This window comes from Tamandua tetradactyla, chromosome 25 (genome assembly GCF_023851605.1).
Source record: "Tamandua tetradactyla isolate mTamTet1 chromosome 25, mTamTet1.pri, whole genome shotgun sequence".
Taxonomy (NCBI): domain Eukaryota; kingdom Metazoa; phylum Chordata; class Mammalia; order Pilosa; family Myrmecophagidae; genus Tamandua; species Tamandua tetradactyla.
In genome coordinates, this window is record NC_135351.1 from 30,051,437 (window position 1) to 30,073,636 (window position 22,200).

The 22,200-nt window shown below is 39.1% G+C and overlaps 3 non-coding genes across 3 annotated transcripts; 1 reads left to right on the plus strand and 2 right to left on the minus strand.

Moving 5' to 3' along the window:
• Positions 1-1,818: 1,818 nt before the first annotated feature.
• TRNAV-UAC (transfer RNA valine (anticodon UAC)) lies at positions 1,819-1,891 on the minus strand. Its single transcript has one exon. It is a non-coding gene; the product is annotated as a tRNA-Val (tRNA).
• A 3,866-nt stretch (positions 1,892-5,757) lies between these two features.
• TRNAT-AGU (transfer RNA threonine (anticodon AGU)) lies at positions 5,758-5,831 on the plus strand. The gene has a single exon. It is a non-coding gene; the product is annotated as a tRNA-Thr (tRNA).
• Positions 5,832-16,986: 11,155 nt separating this feature from the next.
• On the minus strand, positions 16,987-17,060 carry TRNAI-AAU (transfer RNA isoleucine (anticodon AAU)). Its single transcript has one exon. It is a non-coding gene; the product is annotated as a tRNA-Ile (tRNA).
• Positions 17,061-22,200: the final 5,140 nt, after the last annotated feature.

The following is a 22,200-nucleotide window of genomic DNA, read 5'->3' on the forward strand; positions in this document are numbered from 1 at the left end:
ATAAGAAAACATATTTTACTTGCATAATTTCCTGTAGGTCTTATTATTTTAACCCCTAAATCATCCACCATTTATTTAAATCTTCTTTCAGAGTGTTTATTCATTCTAGGGCTTTCTCAATTTCATCTACTTGAAGAATTCTTCTCTGGGCATGTCTGGATTCTTGCAGCCTGATCTGCTTCCCGGCTATACTGTATGTCCTCAGTATCCCCCTCATCCTGGTGTATCCCTCCACTGCTCTCCAGTGCTGTGTTTGCATCTCATATTTTCTGTACTCTAAATCTTCCTAAGTTCCTTTTTTTGATTCTGATGGAGCAGATCTTCCAACAGATCTGGAGAAAGGGAGTATGGGAGGTAAATTGTATGAAACAATGTTTATTTAAAAATGCTTCTGTTTTACATACCCGCACTTGCCAGATATTCTGGTAGGTACAGATTCTAGGATGGATTTTGTCTTCCTTCAGATTTGAATCTTTGGTCTGTTGTATTCCATCTTCCAGTGTTGATCTTGAGAAAGCAGGTATTCTGATTACTGGTCCTTTTCCTGAATTGTTTTTCCCATCTGGAGTATTTTATGCTTTTCTCTATTTCTTCAGTAGTGGGGTATACATATAAATTTTTTTTATTTTTGCTGGGTAATCAGTTATCCCCATCTATATAAACATTTATTTTCTGCAGTGCTATCAAGGATACCTAATGTTTTTGAGGTTTATCTTCCTTCTATTGTTCCTATTCTTTATTTCTGAAAGTAATATTATTTAAATAGTGTACATCCTGGACTCTTCCTCTATAGGCTGCATTTATTTTCTCTTTTGTCACTAACATTTTGCTCTATTTTCCAGGATATTTTTATGCTTTATTATCTACTTATGGGATTTTTCATTTTTTTATAATATATATTTTTAATTTTATGAAAGCCTTTTTCCTCCTGTAAATACACCTGTCTTTATTTCAGCATTTGATGTTATATCCTATCTCTCTGAATATATTGATATTGGTTTATTCTTTGCATTGTTCTACCTATGTAGCCTCTGTCCCACAGTTCCTTTTTCCCCTGGTTTTTTACACCTTTCTTTACCATATTCTTCAGCATGTAATAATTCTGATTTTACTATTCATGATTAAGAACAGGGTCTTGGAAAGTTGACTAGATGTTTGTCCATGGTGAGTGGACTTGGAGTTGAACGGGGCAAGGAAAGCTCACTGTGGAAGATAAAGGTTTTCGTAGATATCTCTTGTTTTTAGTTCGGAATCGCAAATGCAGATGCCTCCCAGGTCATCCTCCTGAGAAAATAACTTGCATCTTCTTCAAAAGAACTCCTGGTCAGGAGCTGGGAGAGCTTGACTTTCTGGGAAAAGCCCAGCCCCCGGCTCCTCTTTGTTCCCTTCCCGCAGGAAGGATTGAGAATTGCTGGCGGCGTCGGCCTCTATCCCTCCCTACCTACGACTTTCTTTGGTATTGCTTCTAACCTGAGGCCCAGGACTTCTCCCTTTTGACCTAAAGCCGGATCCTCGCGGCCACCCTTTTCGTCAGTTTTAGTGCGGAATCCCTGCGGATTAGGCCCTTATTCTGAGTTCATGAAAAATATTTCATGTCTGGAGTAACACACTCTGCTAGAGTCAACAGAAACAAAGCGAGTTTCTATGACAAAGTGACAATCCGCGACGCCCCAGAGCTAAGCAGTCTTCCGAAAGTGGATCTTCCAAAGAAAAGTTTAGGAACAATCAGCAGTGCTTCGTTATCACCCAAAAAGTAAACTACTTACTCTGAAAGGAGTTAAAGATGAATAAATAAAAATAATGGAGTGCTGCGTAAGCTGGTTCTGCTGGGGATCGAACCCAGGACCTTCTGCGTGTAAAGCAGACGTGATAACCACTACACTACGGAACCAACCGATGCACGGTGATTCACGTTCTCAAACATAAAAACTCTCAGAACCACACTCTCACACCATGGCACACATGTAGTTATTAGATTCAAAGACAGATAATTTTAAGGATATGGGGCTTCGGTACTAAATTATCTTTCCAGAACATCTCACTCGCAAACAAGTTTGAAATATACTCACATAGAGACATCTGTAAACACACGAGAAAAAATATTAAAATGTCTAAAACAGCACTCTTGATCTGTGCATCTACTAACATTTTGCAAAAAAAAAGGGTTTATTTAGAGAGCCTACCACGTGCCAAGAACTTGTCAAGATGTTGCGGAGAGAGCAGTGCAACACTTGAAAACACCTTCATGCACGAATTCTAGTTCCCAACAAATAACACGCACTAATAAATAATGCTTCTCTTTTCCCCTCTATTTCTAGCTGGAAATTTGTCCTAACCCTTCGCCCAGAGCACTGTTTCTATAACACAGTAGTGGTCCGCGTCGGCTGCCCCGGGTCTCCAAACCGCGCTTCCCAGGCCCCGCAGCCCAGGCCCCGCCCCCCAGGTCCGCCGTCCAGGCCCCGCCCCCCAGGTCCGCCGTCCAGGCCTCGCTCCCCAGGCCAGGTTCTCCAGGCCCCGCTCCCCATGCCCCGCCTTCAAGGTCCGGCTCCCCAGGCCTGCGCGGCTGAGGCGGGCGCCCCAGGCCGCCTACTTCTACTTGTTCTTCTGCGCCATCCAGAGACTTAAATTTTATTTCTCTTTAGAACCAAAACACACCAGCCTTAGAAACCGATGACCTCGATTGGTTTTTATCTCAAATCTGTGGCGGGCTAGTCCATGGTAGAAAAATTCAACCATTAGCCTGTCAAACCCACTGCTAGGACATCTTTTTCAGGCTCTGGAGAAAAGATCTAGTATATAGAAACAGAAAAAATAATCGAACATTCCGGGAACAAACCCGAGACTAGAAATGCTTTCTGAAATCAAGTCTATAGCTTTCCAGTCCAATGGTAAGGCAGAAGGCCGCTCCCCACCCGCGGGGCTCTAACCCACCGAGGTCTTCTCCGCCTCGCCGCCTAAAGTCAATCATGAATCACGCTTTGAGTTGGGCCGAGTGTGAGGGAATGGTTGAACTCTCCCTGGCTGCGCTGCCATAGTCTAACAGATAACTACACGAAAATGTGAGGAGTTAAGCTAAAGGAAACACATCTGAGCCTCTTACTAAACCTCCGTTTAGTAAGTGAGTTAGGTCACAAGTAAAGGGACCTCGTGGATTGCGGGCCACCACCGGACTTCAGAGGAAGCATGGCCCTGTCAAATCTTTGATTTCAGACATCTACCTTTTAGAATTGTGGGATAATACATTTTTGTTGTTTAAACCAACGGGTCTGTGATACTTCATTAGTTTGCCAGCAGATCTGTCAAACTAAGATACTTATCTAGATGAATCAACATCCCAAATGTGAAAAAGAAAGTCTATGTATTCATTTCTTTTTAATGGAGGAGGATATTTTTTGACCTGGTAGCAAGGAACGACCCTTTAAACATAACTTTTAAAGCACAGTATATCCACAAAAAAGAGATAAATTTGATTGCACAAATCAAAGATCTGCTAAATTCCCCTTTAAAGAAGGCAACAGAGGAGTAATGTAATTGTAAACAATATTGTACAGTCTGAAATTGACAATGGACTAGTAACTACAATACACAATAGACCTTCTGTGCATCAAGTCAAAAATACATGAACTTTGACAAGAACATGGGCAAATGATAGGAAAAGTCAACGTACATAAGATACAATTTGATAAACACATACCAATGCTCAAAGTCTTTAGAAAACATGTAAATGCAAATTTTAAAAATAATGGTGAGATTCATCACTCCATCCATATAAGATTACAAAGTAGAAGACTGGATAATATTAAGTGCTTACAGGGACAAAGGGACATGCAGTACTATTGGGTGTGTAGACAGACTAGAGAGAGATTAGTTAGCCACTCTGCAACCGCATATACATTCAGAAGAAATTCTCACACTGATATATTAGGGAGCATGGATGTGTAAAGGTTGTTATTTTGAGCATTGGGACAATGAAGGCAAACTTTGGGTTCATCACTGGCAGAGCAGATAAGAAAGATATGGTAAATGCCCAACCTGGGACCTACTTCAGCAATTAGAGGAAATGAATTAGGAATACACAGGGCAACATTGATGGATTTTAAAGTGAAAATGCTTAATAGAAGACATAAGAATACATAAGAGACCATTTATGTATATTCAAAGTATATGTCCACAAAGCAAAAATGTCAATTTTGCAAAAATAGATATAATCAAAATGATACACAATAAACAAATTGGAAAATTTTGCTTATGTCAGGAGAGAAATGGTAGCAGAACATAGGACAAAAGGAGTGAATCTTGGAGTGTCGAGAAAGGGAAAGTAGATTAGATACAGCGTAGACTGGGAAGGGAGAACTGGGAGATGCCCAGAGGAAACCAGGTCTGCTGAGCATCTATCACAGGGAGAACTATGGGATTTCGCATGTCTCCAGGCTCTTGTCCACCACACAGTGCATAAGCCTGGTTTTCTTACAGGACAAAGGTGGTGAGTTCCCTGCCTGACTTGCTCAATGACCAAGACACCGGGGTTTCAAAGAAAGAGAGTTTATTGCTAAGTACATAAAAGGAGAGCTGATGGCCTATGACCCAAAATCTGTCCCCCCCAAACTGCAGTAATTCTGATAGTTTTATTAGAGAAAGGGTGGGCAGGGATTAGGATAATGAGCCCAGTGGCCCCAGATGATGTAATGAGAAGTGATCTAATTAGTGAGCATAGACAGATTGATTACATGCTTAGTCACAGAATCTATGTAAGAAAATGGCGAATGAGGTATAGGTGCTTTGTAAGTTAGAGTCTAAACTGCTGCTCATGTCAGGTGGGCCCGCTTGGTGAGATCCAGTCTTGGTTATCAAGAAAACTTTGGACTTGATACAGGTTAGTTCTGGGCTGACCCAAGACCCTTCATTAATAATCATTAGAGGCTGTCTTTAGTGATTACAAGATTCTAAAGTTGAAAAACTGGGTAACTGGGCACAAATGAAGGATAGTCACAAGGATTTTACAATCACAGGGGCAGAAGATAAGGGCTATACAATCATTACCAGAGATCAAGGCAACCGGATTACAATTCAGAGATTTCAGGAATTTCCCTCTATCTACTCCAATATATCAGAAAGCAGAAAAGAATCTCTATATAATGATTCATTAAATCAAAATCATCCCTCAAATCCTGATTTCTCGGTTACAAGAAGGTAACGCCATGGGCTCTCTGAGCCCTCAGTAGTGGGGGTCTGCTCTTGCATCCTTCAATTTCTTTCTTTTCTTTCTATTTTCTTTTTCTGCTTGTGCCCACAACGTCAAAGACATGCCGAAATTTTTCTGGAAGATTTTTTTAAATCACACTTCTTCGTCTCTCACTAGGTTATAAATTATATAAGGGCATAAATTTTTGTCTGTTTTGTTCATTGTTCTACTTGTAATAACTAGAAAAGTACCTGACACACAGTAGCAGCTCAACATGTGTGTGCAAAATGAATCAATTTACGGAGAAATATGTTGAAAATATGTCGTAATATCCAATATTACCTCTAGAGTGCGATAGTCACCACAAAATGGGAATTTTGTTCATTTCTATTTGAAATCATTTAAAAGCCTAACATGGAAAAACACATTTGTTTCATGTTGGAGGTTTTGCTTTTGTATATTTTCCGAAACACAGATACGTTTTCTTTGTCATGAAATCAAGTAAACTTCTGGCAAATTACTACATTTCATAAAAGCATTATAAATATGATATAAATGGGCATCTTTCTAAGGTGGGCCCTGTGGCTTAGCTGGTCAAAGCGCCTGTCTAGTAAACAGGAGATCCTGGGTTCGAATCCCAGCGGGGCCTTTTCCATTGTGTTTTCCATTCTCAATAATGTGTTACCATCAAATGTCATATGGGTTGTGCAAGAATTCATTTCAATAAGTTTAGAGACTAACAACATTTCAACACCTGTCTTGGAAGCTTAGTCTTAGGTTTCTTAACCTGTGGTCCCAAATATTTTCAGCTACATGGTGGAGTTTGTTAGGAAAAGAATAAAAAAGTTATGGCATCTGACTTTGAGTCAGACTCTTAGTTTCGAAAACTAGAAAAAGGATTTGTGAACTTTAGACTCCCCATTTTAGTTTTGTGTAACTCTAAGAATTGTTATATTTGTTTGTGCATCACTAGAACCTACTGAATGGGAGGAAAATGATTGGCGCTCAACGACATTTTGAGGAAACAACAAATGGATGATCACTTTCTTGAATCCTAAGCAACATGATAGTTCATAAGCTAAGTTCTATGCAGCCCTGACCTGCACATTGGGCTTCCCATTTTTATGTAGAGAGTCACTGGTTATGATTTGCATTCCACCAGTCATTCTTTTCACTTGGGTAAAGCAGTGCTACATTGCCTGAATTTCCCTTTATACCTCCAATAAACCTGGTTTGGGGATGCTTATATTATTCCTAGCAGTTCTTTCCCATTTACTTTCAAAGAAATGTAAGCCAAAGCAATGGTTAAAAGCCCCACATAACTTGGAAGCTACAAGTGTTTTCTTCTTGTGAACTGAATCCAGTAAAGGCTGAAAACATCTTTAGACCTATATGTGATATATTAAGGTGTCATTCCTGCCCTATCTTATCACTAGAGGGACAAATATGTTCTAAGGTACATATTAAGTATCCACCTGCACCCCCCCCCAAAAAATTCTTGCCTGAAATATTAAATAGAGCACACACATGAAAAGCCAAACTCTGCCCACTTAGCACCTTCCAGTCACTCCAAACTCCAACTACCCCATTGAAGGGAGATTTCCTCCAGTATTAAAATCTTTACTCTTCTGTTTCTAAGAAGTTGAAGAAGGAAGGTAAAAAGAATAACAGAAGATGAGACAGAATATATAGTGCCAAAGTCATTTAACATTTTGCAAGATAAGAGGGAATCGGTGAAGCTTTTTTTATAAAGCAGTGACATGGAATGTGCTTAGAAAGAATATGATGAAAGTAGAGTCAAGAAAGCAAAACAGACAAACCTAAACACATTAAAAAAACTTCAAGTAAAAGGAAAAATAGTCTTTAAGAATAGAATATCTGGCCATTTACTTGCAGTTGCTCTGATTTTTAAAGAGCTAGATTTATAAATCAGACCCTGAAAAATGATTTTTAATTACGGTTTTTTTTTTTTTTTAATATTCTGGAAGGATAGGCAGAACATTACTCAGAGAATTACATCTCAGGAGGTTTCTGCTTCTTGTTTAATTCTCCAGTGATTCCATCGATTCAGTTGGGGGCATAGTCATTTGTCACCAGTATTTAAAGGCCCTTTGAATTGGAATGCTGCTGTTGAAAAACAGTATAAGCAATGAATTAAACTAAGTCTTGATTTAAGGATCTAAAACTGCTAACTAGAAATGCTTGTTCCATTGGTAAACAACTCTAACACAATTTTTTTTAAATGATTACATAATTTATTGAAGATAGCAAAGACAAACACATTTTAGTAATATTACGAAATTAGCTGTCACCTTGTGGACTCCTCAGATCTGTTCTAAAATGAAATGCAGGTTATTCCAGAGCATGAAAGAGCATAATGCTGGAAAAACCTTAAAAATGATTTCTGTTTGCCTTTGTTTATAATAGCTTGAAAAGCTATGAAAAGTGTTGAAAACAATTTTTCAATTTTGATAGGCTTATGGCTTTGCTTTACTGTTTATTGCCTTCACCTACAATACGAAAGGTTGCTTTCCCCCTGTGTAATCTGCTTAGCAAATATTCTGTGTTTTTGCAGAATAACATTTTATGGTTTATGTCGACCTTATTATATCCTTAATTTAAGAAAACAAAGATTTCTCACTTAGGAATGAGCTAAAGTTCTTTACAATCATGTGGCCTTCTGTGTTTATTTTTAAAAGTTTTATTGTCACTTTGAAACAATACCTAAGAATTGTTTCTCAAGAACCTATGCTCGATTCTTAAGTTTAGTGTTCTCCCAACAACTTTTAATTTTCCTTTCCCAAATCAAATCCTAAATGTAAAATAAAACTTTCAGAATATTTTGCATCTAAAACTGTCTTTCAAAATTTCCAGACTTCCCCTAAAAAATCACAAACATTTATTCTTTCATGTTATAAAAAGAGAGATGATAAAAATAATTAGGTTTATCTTATATGCTAGTATTGATGAATTGCATGGGAAGAATCTTTTATTTTTGAAAATTATCATAAATAAAACAATCACAGCGATTTAAAATACTTTATCATTTCTAGTGCATTTCCTAATATAACTTATATGGACAGGTTAACTGAACACCGTTAAGTACATGGAATTTGAACAATGAGATTTTGTAGGTTTGTCCAGTGTGATGCCCCGATAAACCCCAGAGTGATTTGACGGTCACTCTGTCAGTAAATAAAGTGAATAAAGAACTATTTGCAAATAACTATTTGAATGGCGAGAAAGGGGGAAAATTCAACTTCCCCATTGGGAGAATTCCCGATATTCTCACAAGCAGTGGGGACAACCAAATCAATAGGCCGAACCCTCAATCTTGGGGTTTGTTCATATAAAACTTATCCCTGCAAGGGATAGACTAAGCCTACTTAAAATTGGGCCTAAGAGTCACCCCCAGAGAGCCTCTTTTGCTACTCAGATGTGGCCTCTCTCTCTCTCAATCAACGTGGCAACCAAAGTCACTGCCCTTTCCCCACCCCCTATGTGGGATATGACTGCCAGGGGTATAAACCTCCCTGGCAATATGAAACAGAAATCCTAGAATGAGCCGGGACTCAGCATCAAGGGACTGAAAAAACCTTCTCGCACGAAAGGGAGAAGAGAGAAATGAGACAAAAAATGTCAGTGGCTGAAAGAGTTCAAACAGAGTCAACTGTTATCCTGGTTATCCTGGAGGTTTTCTTATACATTATAGAGATATCCCCTTTTTAGTTAAGGTGTGTTAGAGAGGCTGGAGGGAAGTGCCTGAAACTGTGGAGCTGTGTTCCAGCAGCCATGTTTCTTGAAGATGAATGTATAATGATATAGCTTTCACAATGTGACTAAGTGATTGTGAAAACCTTGTATCTGATGCTCCTTCTCTCTTCAGTATGGACAGATGAGTAAAAAATATGAATTAAAAATAAATAAGTTATAGGGGGAACAAATGTTAAAACAAATTGAGTAGATTGAAATGCTAGTGCTCAATGAAAGGGAGTGGTAAGGGGTATAGAAAAAAATAGGGGGAACAAAGGTTAAAATATGTTGGGTAGAAGGAAATACTAGTGGCCAATGAGAGGGAGGGGTAAGGGACATGATATGTATGAGTTTTTTCTTTTTTCTTTCTATCTCTTTTTCTGGAGTGATGCAAATGTTCTAAAAAGTGATCGTGGTGATGAATATACTACTATGTGATGATATTGTGAGCCATTGATTGTATACCAAGTATAGAATGTTTAAATGTTAAGAATGTTCGTGTTTGTATGCCGTTTTGGTTTGTCAATTAAAAAAAAAAATTCTAATTAAAACTTCCAGTTGGGAAATGTTGGGGAAGGTATGGAGGGTTGAGGAGGTGATGGTGATTCTACATTTTTTCGAATGAAGAAATAGCCAAAAATATCTAAGATTTTTTTTCTTTAAAGATGTTGGGTGGGGGAGGGAACTTATTTTGCTAAGTCACAGATATGTTAGGATGTCTGTCACTAAAGCATAAAATATTCTGCCCTAATTAATAGACATCATAATAAACAATAGTAAAAGATTTCAAAGCAATATTTTGTCATCTACATATGTTATTTTGATTTCCTTTGATGCTTCCCTGAAAGCACTTGCAATCAGCTACAGGTCAGAGTGTTCTATCTTCAACAAAGATCTCTGAAAAAGGACCATGCCAGGTGCTTTTGGCTATGGACTTCTGATGGTATTGTTTAAACAGCTTCAAGACCATACCACATACCAACCAACATTTCTAGAACTCATAAAACTGGGTTCTTTAGACTCTTTGGGGGGAAATAAGACAATCCTGCCAACAAAAGTACCCTTCCACATCAATAGAAGAGAGAGAGAGAGAGAACACCACTTAGTGAGTGTACATTAGAAGATTTATATACATATAACAGCATGAAAGTGGTGACAAGATTAGGATAATGTCTCATTTTATACAGTAACGCTGAAGAAAGAGCAACCACCATCTCATCACCTTGGATGAAAATGAAGAAATAAAGGGCTAAAACTCATGACAGTCTCCAACATCTTATGAGAGATGCCCTGAGCTAATTCTGAAGGACATATTTAGAGGTTATTTGTTCCAGGACCTTGGAGACACCTCTACATTGTAAAAACTGGAGATGGAGCTTACTTCCTAGAAATAGTTATCCCTACTTGAAGATTAGAGTATGGACCCAGACTTATTATGTCTCCAAGAACACTTGAAAAAGGAGCAGAGAAATTGGGCACTTTGCCCTACATAAATGATGACAATCATTTTCATTTGCCGTTATAACTGCTAGCTCAATGCCCAGTGAAACAAGAATTATTTATATAGGATTGAATGAGAATGTTTACATAGGACTTTTTATGCTGAAGAATATTATACTGTATGGATATACCACATTAGCTTATCCTTTCATCAACTGATGGATATTTGGGTTGTTTCCATCTTTTGGCTATTGTGAACAGTGCCTCTATGAACATTCATGCACTAGTGTTTGTTTGGATACCTATTTTCAATTCTTTGGGGGTATATAACTGGGAGTGGAATTGCTAGGTCACATGGTAATTCTGTGTTTAACATTTTGACACGACAATGGCTGCACAACTATACATACCCATCAGCAATGCATGAGAGTTTCAACTTTTCTGCATTCTCACCAACACGTTATTTTCTCTTTTTTAAAAAATTATATCCATTCAAGTGGATGTGAAGAGGTATCTCATTGTTGTTTTGATTTGCATTTCTCTAATGGTTAATGATATTGAACATCTTTCCATATGCATATTGGCCATTTGTATATCTTCTTTGGAGAAATGTCTACTCAAATCCTTTGCCTATTTTTTCATTGTGGTGTTTGTCTTTTTTAGTCAAATTATAAGAGTTCTTTATATACTGAAAGGGAGAAGAGAGGAATGAGACAAAATAAAGTGTCAGTGGCTGAGAGTTTCAAATAGAGTCGAGAGGTTATCCTGGAGGTTATTCTTACGCACTATATAGATAATCCCTTTTTAGTTTAAGGTGTATTAGAGAGGCTAGAGGGAAGTGCCTGAAACTGCAGAGCTGTGTTCCAATAGCCATCTTTCTTGAAGATGATTGTATAATGATATAGCTTTCACAAGTGACTGTATGGTTCTGAAAACCTTGTTTTAATTCTCCTTTTATCTATGGTATGGACAGATGAGTAAAAAAATATGGATTAAAAATAAATAAATAATAGGGGGGAACAAATGTTAAAATAAATTGGGTGGAAGGAAATACTAGCGGTCAATGAGAGAGAGAGGTAAGGGGTATGGTATGTCTGAGTTTTTTTTTTTTTCTGGAATGATGTAACTGTTCTGAGAAATGATCATGGTGATGAATATACAACTATGTGATGATATAGTGAGCCAATGATTGCATACCAGTATGGAATGTTCATACGTTAGGAATGTTTGTATTGTATGTTGATTGATTTTATTAATAAAAAAAGAAGAGTTCTTTATATATTCTGAACACAAGACCCTCAGCAGATATATGATTTGCAAATATTTTCCCCTATTCTGTAGGTTATATTTTCACTTTCTTGATAGTGCCCTTTGATGCACAAAAGTTTTAATTTTGCTGAAGCCTAATTTTTCTATTTTTTTCTTTTGTTGTTTACTTTTTTGGTGACATGGCTACAAGCCATTGCCTAATACAAAGTCATGAAGATTTATCCTTGTTTTAGTCTGAAGTTTTAGGTCTTTGATTCATTTTGTATTAGTCTTTTAAAATGGTGTGAGATAGGGGTCAGATTTCATTCTTTTGCCTGTGATTATCTAGTTGTCACAGCATCATTTTTAAGAGACTATTCTTTCCCCCATTGAACTGTCCTGGAGCCTTGTCAAAAGTTAATTGGCCTTATATGTATGGGTTTATTTCTGGACTCTAAATCCTATTTCATTTACTGTATATCTATCCTTATACCAATACCACAGTGATTTGATAATTGTAGCTTTGTAATAAGTTCTAAAATCAGGAAGCACGAGCCCTCCAACTTTGTTCCCCCCCCCCCCCAAGATTATTTTGGTTGTTCAGGCTCCCTTGCAGTTCCATATGAATTTTAGAATCAGCTTTTCCATTTTTGCAAAAAATGTCATTGGTATTTTCATAGGGATTACATTGAATTAGATTGTTTTCAGTAGTGTTTCATCTTAACAACATTAAATCTTCCAATGCATGAATATGGGTTGTCTTTGCATTTCTTTAGTTTATCTTTAATTTCTTTCAAAAATTGTTTGCAGTTTTCAGTATAGAAGACTTTCATCTCCTTGGTTACATATTATTCCTGAATATTTTATTCTTTTTGATCATGTGATCATTTTTATATCTGTATGAGAGTCATGGTTTTACTTTTTCTGAAAATTATTTTTTAAAAATATTTTTTATTGAGATATCTTCATGCACCATACAGTCCATCCAAAGTATAAAACCTTTATACAATATCATCACATAGTTGGGTATTCATCACCATGATCATTTTCAGAACATTTACATCACTCCAGAAAAAGAAATAAAAAGAAAACCCCATATATCCATACCTCTCATCCCTCCCTCTCATTGAACCACTAATATTGCAATCTACCCAATTGTTTTTACCCCTTATGCCCCCTATTATTTATTTATTTGTTGTTTGTTCTAGTTTGGTAGCTGCTGGAATGCAATATACCAGAAACAGAATGGCTTTTAAAAAAGGGGATTTAATAAGTTGCTAGTTTACAGTTCTAAGGCCGAGAAAATGTCCCAATTAAAACAAGTCTATAGAAATGTCCAATCAAAGACATCCAGGGAAAGATACCTTGGTTCAAGAAGGCCGACGAAGTTCAGGGTTTCTCTCGCAAGTGAGAAGGCACATGGCAAACATAGTCAGGGTTTCTCTCTTGGCTGGAAGGGCACATGGCAAACGTGGCATCATCTACTAGCTTTCTCTCCTGGATTTCTGTTTCATGAAGCTCCCGGGGAGGCATTTTCCTTCTTCATCTCCAAGGTGCTGGCTGGTAGACTCTCTGCTTCATGGTGCTGCAGCATTCTCTGCTCCCTCTGAATTTCCTGCTTTCTCCAAAATGTTTCCTCTTTTGTAGGATTCCCATAAACTAATCAAGACCCACCCGAATGGGTGGAAACACATCTCCACCTAATCCAGTCTAACAACTGCTCTTGATTGAGTCACATCACCGGGAGATGATCTAATTACAGATTCAAACATACAGTACTGAATAGGGATTAGAAGAAATGGCTGCCTTTACAGAAATGGGATTAAGATTAAAACATGTCTTTTCTAGGGTACATACATCCTTTCAAACCAGCACATCGTTCTTATTGCTTTACTCGTCTGTCCATACCCTGGATAAAGGGAGCATCAGCCACAAAATTTTCACAATCACATGGTCACATTATAAAAGCTATATAGTAACACAATTGTCTACAAGAATCAAGGCTACCGGAACACAGTTCAGGTATTTCTTTGTAGCTATTCTAACACACCAAAAACTAAAAGGAATATGTATATAATGCATAAGAATAACCACTCGACTATTTGAAATCTCTGAGCAACTGAAATTTTATTTTGTCTCATTTCTCTCTTCCCCATTTTGGCCAAGAAGGGTTTCTCAACCCCATGATGCTGGGGCCCGGCTCATCACTGGGTGTCCTGTCCTACGTTGCCAGGGAGATTACACCCCTGGGAGTCATGTCCCATATAGGGAGGAGGGCAATGAGTTCACCTGCCAAGTTGGCTTAGAGAGAGAAGCTGCATCTGAGCAACAAAAGAGGTTCTCTGGGGGTGACTCCTAGACGAGTGAATAAATAATTTCCTTTGATGGAGAGGGTGATTTTGAACCCAAGTTTAGAACACCTTGAAATAGCATATGGCTTCACACCGAAAGAGATCCATTTGCATTATAACAGAAAATTAAAGGTGCCCATTTTCCCTCACCTTCTCCAGTCCTGCTTCTATTCTTCTTGCCCTTAGGGATGGAATGGATTTAAAAGTTCTAGATTGAACTTTGACTGTCTGTTTGACTGTCAATTGAAAGCAATTTCTGTTTCTGTGAAATATATAATGTTAAATGTGCTCTTTGAAAGTTCTCTAAGTGCTGATGAATTAGAGATCTCCAAGATATATCGTTCAAGAAGTCAGATGCAAAACAATGTGTATAATGTTACATTTTATATAACTAGAAAGGGAAATTAAAATATTCATATTTATATCTATATCCATAAAGAAATCAGGAATTATATATATGAAATTAAGAATAGTAGTTATATATGAGAAGTAGTGAGAACTGGCAATAGAGAGATAATGTTGAAAACTGAGTCGACAATGATATAAAGGGAAGAGAAAATCTTCACTGTATACTGCAACTTTAGCTGCATCACAAGTAGCATGTAAAAGAATGAATGCTATTTCGTAGGGTTATTTATTATTCTTAGCGCCTGGGTATTGAACCATGTGACTGTATTACTTAATTAAAGAATCCTTAATTTCTAAATAGGTCTTCAGATTGTTCTAAACGAAGCCTTTTGTTTATTCTTCTTTTTATTGTGTTAATGCTGTTGAAAATTATTCCCCCTCATTTAAAAATAATATTTTCTCTTACACTGTACTGGAGAAAGCAATATGATCCAGGATAAAGTGTGGATGGTTTCACAAAATTCTTACTCTATTAGTTTTCTATTTCTGCCATAACAAATTACTGCAAATTTAGCAGCTTAAACCAATACCTATTTATTACCTCACAGTTCTGTGGCTTAGAAGTCCAATAGGGGTCTCACCAGGTTAATATCGAGTTGTCAGCAGGAGTGCATTTCTTACTGGAGGCTCTAGGAGAGAATTCACTTCCAAACTCACTCAGGGTGTTGGCAGAATCCAGTTCCATGCTGCTGTAGGACCAACGACCTCCTTTCTTTGCAGACTGTCAGCTCGAGCTTTGCAACTTTTAGAGGCTGCCTGAACTCTGGCTGGTGGCCCCATCATGTTCAGTGCCAGCAAGCGCCTGTTGAGTCCTCACGCTTTAACTCCTTCAGACTTCCCCTCTGCCTCATCTCTCCTGCCACTTCTCTCACATCTCTTTTCTGTTTGCAGCAGGACAGTTCTCTGCCTTCTAAGGGCCTAGGTGATTAGAGTGGACCCACCCAGACAATGCAGGACACTCTCCCCATCTTTAGGTCCATAACTTGTAACATAACATATTCACAAATTTGGGGCAGTAGAGTGTGGACATCTTTGGGGGACCATTATGCTGCCTACCGTACATGGAAATGATGCAAATAATCATATCCTTTCACCATGAATCAGTTTATATTAAAAAAAAGAGAACTACTAGGCCTCTTCCCTGCTCATTTGATGCAGTCCAATCATTTTGTGGGCAGGGAAGGTGTGCTTCCAGAACAAAAAGGGAAAACAACTACCTGAAGGAACGCTGCATTGAGAGCAGACTGCTGAAAGTCAGGTTTAAGGCAGAAAGTTCTAGAAGTGGGAGGGGAGGGCTGACAAGGGCACTTACCCTACTCAGAGCTTAGAGCCTGGCAATTCAGAGGTTTTCCAAAAAGTCCAGTAGGATTTAAGAAACTTGCATGCTGTGGCATTAAGCTAAAAAAAAAAAAATCATTATCAGAGGAATAATCTTAAAAACTAAAACAGAAATCAGAGTAGGAGCACGGGAGGAAATGTCATTTTATTTTTAAAAAAGAGAGAGAGATTGAGATAGGGGAATGAGGGTTGGTTCGTTTGCTGTTTGTTTTTCTATCAGTGAGGAAGGAAGAGAGAGTCCTGGAATGAAGCTGCAATTCATGCTCGCGGGGAATAAAGTCCCATCGTTTTGGTTTTCAGGCAGTACAGTGTGTATGTATTATTAGCTGTGGTGATTTGAGCACATCACTTGTTCTCTCTGTTCTTCTGTCTCCTCATCTCTAAAATGAGGACAGTGATAAGATATTTAGAACAGTGACTGACACATAGTAGGATAAAGTCTTTGCTGCTCTGTAATTATAATTTTCATTCTGCCAATTTTTATACATCTCTCCCTAGGAATAGATTAAGAGAGGCGAGGCTTAAAGGAAATAATACAACACAGCTGTCCCGCATCCCGTGGCCTAAGTGGGAGACGCACGGGCCAGTGAACATGCCTCTCACACGCGTAGAGAGCGCGGCAGGGGAAAGGCTAGCGGCTCTAACGGTTTAACTTTGCTGAGCCTTAGTTGCATCACAAGTAGCATGTAAAAGAATGAATGCTATTTCGTAGGGTTATTTATGGAAATGGCCTTAAGGATGCTGATGAGTTGACACAGATGGAGGCTCCGGCACGGTGCCGGGACACCGCGGGCGCTGGCCAGACCCGGGAGGACCTCTGCTGTGGTCAGTGCTTCTCCCCACGCCGAGAGCAGCCAGAAGAAAGAATCATTTCTAGGACTAATTAATAACTGGCTCCATTGCATATTAGGTAATACCTATACTTTTCATCAGAAGGCGTAAAAAAGAAATGCTGAGACTGAGGGACGCTGACTGGAACGAGGAGAACCGAGCGCCGGCGAGCCGGGCGTCGGGGGGAGCAGGGCGAGCGCGGGCAGCGAGGCGCCTCAGGCTCTGCCCTCCGGCCACCCGGGACCCCTTCCGGCCTTCAGATCTCACATCCAGCGTCTTACCATGCAAGTTTAAAAAGGAGCTCGTGTGGGTAGGAACAGCTTGGGAAAAAGAAGCACCTAGACGCCCCTGGATATAAACTTTCAATGGACTCCATCAGAAGTTGAGAGTTTGGAGCGCGAATTTAGGATATTCCCCTAAAAGAATAGGAGTAAGTGGCCCGTGAGGGGATCGAACCCACGACCTTGGCGTTATTAGCACCACGCTCTAACCAGCTGAGCTAACCGGCCACGACGGACAAGACGGTTTTCTCTCTCAACCCCCTGAAATATGCGCACATGGCGTTTTCTCTTCTTCCTTCCAAAGCAAACCAGAAAATTCCGTAATTGTTCCTATTCCCGCAGTCACTTACCGCACTCACCGTGTCTGACATACTATCCTTTAAAAGCTCTCCGCCCTAATTTTCGCGCGTTGCTTTTGTCTGTGTTTTTCTTTAAATGCTTTTTATTGTAAATATAAAAATAAATGCAAAGCAAAGAAAGAAAAACGCTAATTTCCAAAGCCCACTTCAACAAGTAGTTACAGAACAGATCCCAGAGTTTGTCATGGGCTACCATTCTACCGTCTCAGATTTTTTCCTTCTAGGTGCTTCAAAACACTTGAAGCTGGAAGGATTATTAACATCATGATTCAGTAGTCGTACTCATTCTTTAAAATCCTATTTTCTCTGTTATAACTCCTTCTCCTCTGACCCCTCTCCCAATCTATAGGGATATTTGGATTACTTTTTCATGTTGAGAAGGGGTGTCGATACTAAAGGATGGGGGTATGAAATTAATTGATAATCTTGGAGAGGCTGGTCCCTCTGGGTTTCAGGATTTATGTGACTTAGGAAACCTCCGGAATTTTTTTTTTTTAACTTTTTTATTGTATAGTATAACATATATATACAAAGCAAAGAAATATAGCACCCTTCAACAATTAGTTACAGGACAGATTCCAGAATCGTGCGTTACTTTTTTAAACATCAATAAAAGTACAAAAAACGCTCTAAAAGGATAGCCTATCCTGATAAAGATCAAACGCCAGACGAAGTTGGGAGAAGCAAAGAGAACTGAGGTAATCCACACAGAGCTCAAACCTACAACCCTGGTGTTGTTTCCACGCTCTAGCCAGCTGAGCTAAACTGCCACCACGGAAGCTTTGGCCACCACGGGATTTTTGGCCAACCACGGGCCAGTTTTATTTACAAATCTTTAATTCTCACACTCAAGTAATGTCTGCAAGTGTTTCCCTTCGCAAAAGGAAAAAAAAATGTTCCTCCTCTTTCCATCTCCGCTTCCCCCTTGCCTGCGTTAGGAAAATAGAAGGGAGAAAACTCAGCCGCTGCACGAATAAAGGTTGCCTGTTCCGGGGAAACGTTCTCAAATTCCCGATTCTGACCCTAGAAGACTCAGACTAACGCCCGCGAGCACGGGTTCCTCCCTCCCGCCGCGGGAAGGCCCGGGACCAACGCGAAGCTGCTCCAGCCCCACGATTGCGGCGCTCGGAGCACCGGACTGACCACGCAGACCTTGGGGAACCCGGCTCAGCGAGGGGTGCGCATTCTCCCCGGCTCCGAAGGCCTCGGGACCGGGAGCTGCACTGGCTCGCCGCCCGGCCTCGGATCACTGCGGTCACCGCCCCGGGTCACTGCGGTCAGCGACCCTGCTAAGTTCGCAGCGGCGCGTCCGGGGTTTCCTGGCGAGCCGGCGTTGCAGCCTTCGTGTGTAGTTCCATCATAGGACGCCTGGGGGCGCCGGAGTACAAGGCCGGATCCGCGGGAAGCAAGGCCGGTGGGAACAGACTCTCGGGAGTTTTTTACCCTTTTCGGTCCCAGCAAAACCGAGATCCCCAAATCCGAACTAGTAGCATGGGAAGTAGAGGCTAAGACGCGTACTAAGTCGGGAGCTGAAAGCCGGAAGCGCGGAGAGACGTGGGTCAGACAACTCAGAAGGAGCGAGGTGCCCCCTGCCTCTGGGCGTTGGCCCCTTTCATTTTTGCTCCACCTGCTGCGAGTGAACCAATTCCTGATTCATCCGCTGCTTCGTCTCTTTACTCTGCTGCATTCTACAACCCCCCTATTCCTTTTCTACTAGTTGCATTGGTATTATTTGAACTTAGGTTAAATGCACATCTATCTCAGTTAGATTTGAAGGACTTTTTTTTCTTTTTACCTCTTCTTTTCCTTTTTTTCTTTTTTTTTGTTTTTGAAAGGAGAGCTGTCTCATATCTTTTAATGACCTGGGGCAACTATTCATTTACGTATACCCACTTCACAATTTATAAGTTTTGTTTTAAATTGAAAAATTAAAGCTGTAGGTCATATTTCTTATATTTGGCATATTTCTTAACTTTGTATCTGCATCCTCCATATAAATGAAAGTAGTCTTCATCTGTCTTATCCTCTGGTAAGAATTCGCCGGAAAAGTGAATGGGAAAACCAGATGTTTTAAAACGGCAGTAGTCCTTTCTCTCCGCTTTTTTGCCTGGATGCCAGCTGGGGTCGCTTCTCCCAGGCTTTCGTTGCCAAGGAGATCTCTCTCCATCCAGAATTATCGGGAGTGGTCTCAATTCTCTGATACGAGCCCCAGTCTTTAGGAGCTGAAAATCCAGAGTGCCCTGGATTGATTTCTCTTAGTTTTCCTGCCACGCCCCCCTCCCCAACTTCAGAAATACTCCTTGGGTATTTCTCTCAACTTTCTGGTCTGTTCGCGGCTCTGGGATGCTCTCCCTGAGCAATCAGTACAACCAGCAGTAGCTGCAGCTACTGGTAAGTCCAATCTCTCAAGCAGGCCCACAGTGGAACCTAAATAATTTCCAAAGTGTCTCCTTGCTGGGTCTTCAGCAGTTTTTCTTCCATTGTCCTTCTACCCATTTGCCAGGGATGAGGGCAGTCAGAAATTTCTTTACTCCTGAAAGCCTCTTTCTGGAGTTTAGTCTACTGAGATTGTTTCTATCTTCATTTTCCTGATGGGTTCAGAAAATCTACAATCCTGTAGTTTATGGGCTTGCTTTCATTGGTAGATTAAGAGAGACAGACTCTTGCAACTTTCTGCAACATAACCAGAAATGGAATTCAGTGCCGTGTGGTTCAAAATCATATTTATGTGCCAAAAAATATTTTTGTCAGTCTTCAAAATTATTTTCTTTTAAATATGCTTTAAATATTCCTTCCAATAAGAAAACTGATGTTTGAAGGCCTACTTTGTGCCAGGTGTTTTGCAGGTTATTCAGGTAAACCTTACATCAAACTTACCTAGTTTTCCTTTTATGGATCATGCTTTTTGGACTCCAGTCTAAGAACTCTTTGCCCAGCCCTAGAGCCTGATGACTTTCTCCTATGACTTTTCTAAACTTTGTGTTTTGCATTGAAGGCTGTGGTCCATTTTGATGTGACTTTTGCATAAGGTGTTTTCTTTTTTTTTTCTTTTGCACATAGATAACATATTTTTAATAAAATACACCATTCTATTAACATGCACTAAACAATCAAAACCTATTAGATATTCGTAGTGCAGTTAGAGGGTAGTGTTTGATTTAATAAAATGTGAGTGTTAATGAAAAACAGATTTTTTTGTTTTTTTTAGCAGTTTTTTTCCTTTTTTGTTTTTTTGCATGGGCTGGCACTGGTAATCGAACCCAGGTCTCTGGCATGGCAGGTGAGAACTCTGCCTGCTGAGCCACTGTGGCCTGCTTTTTTTTTTTTTTTTTTTGCTTTTTTAGCAGTTTTATTTAGATATATTCACATACTATACAATCTATCCAAAGAGTACAATGTATTTTAGTATAAGCACAGAGTTGTACATTCATCACCACAATCAATTTTAGAACATCTTCATTACTTCTAAAAGAAAATCCCCATACCCTTTAGCAGCTACCTCTCAAGCCCTCTATCCTTCCCCAGCCCTACATAACCACTAATCCTATACTGTCCTATAAATTAATTTTTATTCACTGTTTATATAGATGGAATCAAACAATATGTAATATTTTGTGTTTGCTTTCTTTCACTTAGCATAATTTTTTATATTATAATATTTTAATTAGAGAAGTGGTAGGTTTACAGGAAAGACATGTAAAACAATCTTCTTATCCATCCCCTGTCATGGTCAGGTTCATGTGTCAACTTGGCCAGGTGGTGGTGTCTGGTTGTCTGATCAGGCAAGTGCTGGCCTGTCTGTTGCTATGAGGACATTTCATGGACTTAAATCATGATTACATTAGCTGCATCCACAGCTGATTGCATTTGTAATCAGCTAAGGGGAGCGTCTTCTGCAATGAGTGATGCTTAATCTATTCACTGGAAGGTGCTTAAGGAGGATTCTGAAGTGACAGTCACTCTTCCTGCTTCAGCTGGCGAGTTTTTCCTGTGGAGTTCGTTGTGAACCTTCATTGGAGTTACCAGCTTGCAGCCTGCCCTACAGACCCTGTACTCTACATTCCCATGGTTACATGAGACACTTTTATGAATTTTATATCTACAGATATCTCCTACTGATTCTGTTTCTCTAGAGAACCCTAATTAACAAACCCCTCATTGTTGACATTTTACATTAGTGTGCTTTGTTACAATTGATGAAAGAATATTAAAATATCACTGTTAACTTTATTCCATAGTTTATATTAGGTGTATTTTCCCATATACTACCCAATTGTTAGCACTGTATAATAGTGTCATGCATTTATTATGGTTCACGAAAGAACAGTCTTATATTTGTACTATTAAGAATGGTTCATCTTCCACAACAGCATTCTCTGTATTATACAGTTCTAGGTTCTGTCTTCTAACTTTCCTTGTAGTAACATATAAAACCAAAAACTTCCCCTTTCAATCACATTCATAAACATATTTCAGCACTATTAATTACACTCACAATAATGTGCTACCATCACAACTATCCATTTCCAAACATTTACAATCAACTCAATTAGAAATTCTGCTCAAATTAAGCACAACTCCCCATTCTCTAACCCATTTTATCCTCTGGTAATCTATATTCTAAATTCTAACTCTGAGCTTATTATAATTAGTTCATATTAATGAGATCATACAATATTTGCCCTTTTGTATCTGGCTCATTTCACTCAACATAAAGTCCTGAAGGTTCATCCATGTAGTCACTTGCATGAAAACTTAAGTCCATCTTACTACTGAAAATATTACATAATATATATATAATAGTTTCTTCATGTGAAATACATTTTAATGATTTTTACTTTTTTCTTTACTAATATATACTTTTAACATATTTTTATTGAGAAATCTTCACACACATACAGTCCATATATGGTGTACAGTCAGTGGCTCATAATATCATCACATAATTATATATTCATCACCATGATCATTTTAGGACATTTGCATTACTCCATAAAAAGAAATAAAAA